Source organism: Gavialis gangeticus, unplaced genomic scaffold, assembly GCF_001723915.1.
Source record: "Gavialis gangeticus isolate Ggan-Ray unplaced genomic scaffold, GavGan_comp1, whole genome shotgun sequence".
Lineage (NCBI taxonomy): Eukaryota > Metazoa > Chordata > Crocodylia > Gavialidae > Gavialis > Gavialis gangeticus.
The window spans coordinates 82,485,190-82,489,534 of NW_017728993.1; positions in this window are offsets into that span (position 1 = coordinate 82,485,190).

The window sequence follows — 4,345 nt, forward strand, 5'->3', positions numbered from 1 at the left end:
AAGGGGTGGGGGGGGGGGAGGGAGGGAGCCCCCCGACTTCTAAAGCAATTCAGCAAATTGATTTCATTTCACTTTGCTTTTACATGTGTGAACAGAAAACTAGATCTCTTTTTATTCACTGGCATTCGTCTTCCCAGCTATTCACCTTTGTCATTCCATTACAGATTTCCCATGTGCAGTTTTCAAAAACTAAACTAAAAGCCTTCCCTGTATACAATTAAAAACATTTTTTTAAACACAGAAGACAAACACAGAACAAATAGAAAATTGCCACTTCTATAGTCCTATTAAGATAATAGAGAGTGCTTCTCCTTTCTTTGTTTTGCATACATTATTATTATCAGATAGTACAGGTGCCAACACCTATAATTAAGGTTGCCTAATGGTTTGTACTATATGGCCTTGTTTTCAGAATCTTTAATGATTTGGGTTGAATTATTCCATGGTAGGTGTTGGCTTCAGGCTAATGTTTTCTTTATTCCAGGAAAAAATGGTTCAGCTGTTTTCTCTGAAAAAGTTTAGGGGAAAATACATTGTATTGCCCACGTTAAAAAAAAAATCGTGTAACTTGTGAGAAGTTCTAGGAGTCCATGGTTTGGAGCAGAAATTTGAACTGTAATAGGCAGGTTATTTTAGTATTAATAATATACTTTCCTGTCTCTGGAAGATCTTCCCAAATTCGGAAAATTGCAGTTTTTATGTGTTTACTAGAGTTCAGTTTACTAGGGTTTAAGAGTTTGGGGCCAGATGCAAAAGAGCTCTTAGGGCATTTCTATTCTAAAAAGAGCATTCTCACTACGTTCAGCATCGGAAGTAGAGATGCCGTCTTAGTGCAGAGCTTATTGGCATGCACTAAGTGAGCTACATTACCTCCATTCTGGGATGTAGAACATCTAAAATGAACACAGCATCTCAGTATGGTACACCATAATTGAGTGGTATAGCCATATGATCAAGTGCCTAAAATTAGATTAATGCAGGCTTTAAGCATCCAAATCCAAAACTGTAAACCAAAACATCTCTGTTCAATGGCTGCCCAACCCTGGAGTTGGCTAAACCCACTGGCTACTGCCCTTTATGGGCTCACATTCCCTAGGTGCTTGCACTTCTGTTTGTGTTCAGAACTATTTTGCTGAGTTCCATTTTAATCCAGAAGCTGAGCCAAATAACATCGAGATTCTCTGAAGGGCTTGATATGTTAGTCCTACTCTGAATTCAAGATAATACAAACCAGAGGAACCTGATTCTATAGTGATTAGTTCACTTGGTTGGAGGGTGGAATGGGTCCTGGATTTTGTTCCTTGCTTTTAGGTTTATTTCTTTTTTTTCTCTCCAGTTACTGTTTAATATAAAATGCATACATGGTCCAGGAAGCAGCAACCAGATCCCAGGTTTTCCCCCTCCTAGGCAGAGCATCTACTCATTAGGCTACAGTCAGACATCCTCTTATTTGCTTTTCTTTTGACCTTATGAATTTTATATTTTTTTTCTGAGCTTCTTTACAAGTTCTATGGGATGGGTAGAGAAATCGTATCACTGGCAAGAAACCACAGCTTACACCGGGAGTGTCAAACTCACCCCAAGCCATTGCTGGATCCAGACCATAGGGGCTCATTGCTAGCCAGATCCATAGGGCATGTGTCAGATGCAGTGGCTGTGGCAGTGGTGGAGGCTTCAGAGGGGGCAGCAACAGAGATGATGGGATAAGAGACCACAGGCCAAGCAGCCTCAGGGTAAGTGAGTCTGTGTTAGCAGGGTCCTGGATTTTATGGCAGGCACCACCTCCTAGCCACACCCACATATTCCCTGGCCCATGTTTGTGGGCCATATATTTGACTGCCCCTAGCTTATCATATAGCCTAGTCGTCAGGACATTTTCTTGGGAAGTGGGAGATATTGTTTTGACTCCCCTTAGGTTAAGAAGAGCCTATACTCTTTCTGGGTCAGTGGTCTAATACTCATATTGTGAACTCAAGAATATTTGTAGGCATCTACCTACCATAGGGAAGTCCAGGCTCTGGAGCCAGAGTAGATGGAAGCATCTCTGTGAAAGCCCTTAATCAGGTGTCTGAACTCCAAAAAAGGAAAGGAGTTCAATGTGTCCAGTTACCTAGTTCTAAGCAAGTCCATGCTTAAAATACAGGCTGCCTATACATGCTCTTGGAGATGTGTGGGGCGCGTGGGTTGTGTTCTAATTAGAGCGGTTCCTGAACAGCCACTCTAATTGAAATGGCTCATTGTCACATGTATTAAGCACCTCCCCCCCATTTCAAAATGGCTGTGGGGGCACTTTAACAAAAGCTCATTCAATAAGGTTTAGTTAAAAAACCTCCGCAGCCCTTTTGAAATGTGGGGCGGGGTGGAGGGACTTAATACACATGACAATGAGGCGATGCTGGAGTGTTCTAATTAGAATGCAGATCAGACTTGATTAAACGAGTTTGCTCTGACACGTTCTAGTTAGAACAGGAACAAGCACATCTCTAGGGAGTCACAGTTTTTTTCTTAGGAGTCTAACTTTCCCTTTGAACTGTTTGAAAAGCCTATATATACGCCTAACTGGCCTTTGAATTTGGATTTGGATTACACTCTGTGGAGCAGACACCTTAAAGTTACGTGTTATGGTGCCTAACTTAGTTTTTCTTTGGATATGACCATTGACACCTATAATCTATGTGAAACTGACCTGTACATGGTGTGCTCCAGCTCCAGCCTGCAAGTACGCAGGTGGCTTTTTCCTACAGTTGCTAGTCCTTAATACTGGGAGCTGCTGTGGAGCCAGAGAACAGAACTGAGAGCACAGAGACTGCTAGTGATACTCCCTAGTTAGCATCCAGGAAACGTCTTTGGAAATTTCCTTAATCTTTTTTCACTTTAGTTTCCCCCTTTTGTTGTGTACGCATGCCTTGTCTTTGTACTGAGTTCTGTATTCATGTGGAACCTCATTAAAGTTCATGGGCCTACATATAAGCCCTTTGCCTCTGCCCAAATGGAGTGCAGTATGGGATGGAAACTTCATCTTGCAAAGAGAGTCAATCAAAATTTCATACAAATAACAAGTTTTTTTCCATTATAAATTGGCTGTTTGAAGAAATTAAATTGTATACTAAAATAACCCTATGTGAAGTTTTGCTTTATGTGACATTTATTAACAATTTATCAAATTTTTACCAAACTCTTTAAAAAATATCTGCTAACATTCTTGTTCAATTCCTACAAAGCCAATTTTCATAAAGAAAATATTGGTGTTGATAAACAAAAGTGTTTTAAAAATAGTATAAATAACTGATAGTATATTAAATAGAATATTTAATGTATGACATTTTTGTTTAAAATATACAATTTAATAAACAATATTTTGATCAAAGATTTGGTTAAAGTATGACATGCATTTTTGCAAACATGGTACCTTTTAAATACAGTAAAACAGAAACAACGTCAACCTTTTGAAGAAAATCTGCAATTATTTCACAATCAACTGAACTAACCACCTCTTTGGGGCTTTTTATTTATTTGTAATGTACCTAGCAAAATCCTGATCTCAGTTACAGCATCCAAGTACTATTGTAATACAAATAAATGATAGCTAATAATAGTATCTATCATCTGAGGTATCTTAGTTTTAAATGAAATCCACATTCTCTTATTCTAGCTAGCCTTATTCAAATTAATTCTCTAAAACCACCAGGTATGTAACCTACTGATATCTAGCTTAAAGTCTTAATCATACCACAATTTAACTACTATACCAAGCTCAATAAAATTTGGATTTGGGTTTCCATTTCTAATTCTTTTAAAGACATTTTTAAAAGAAGAATTATGATTGTAGTTAGTGATTTGTATTTATAGAGACACCAACTTGTGTAATGAGATAACTTGTTAGATGATTGATATAATTAAAATTAAAATCTGTTACTAACATTACATTTAAAAAAAACCACTTTGGGATTTTTTCCTCATTGTTCAATTGCTGATAAATTTCATCCAGGAAAGAGAACAGTAAGTTAACACATTTATCAGCTGATCTCAGTAACAACCTGGGGTGGGATGAAAACACCAAAAGAAGCAGTAGATGATATTATTTAAAATGAGCTTATGTAAGAATAAATATATAACTAAATTGACTAGTTAATGGAGAAACCAGATTAAAGAGAGAAACTTTTTTGTTCATTCTCAGAAAGCACATGGGAATATAGTAGCTGAAAATAAATAAGACACATTTAGCTTTTGTAGGTCTACATCACCTTTTGTCAGTTAGCCATTATTTTTGATTTGTGGTATACCATTACAAACCAGTAAAGGGCAGCACTAACCAACTGTTTTAAGTAACTAAAACATTACTAAT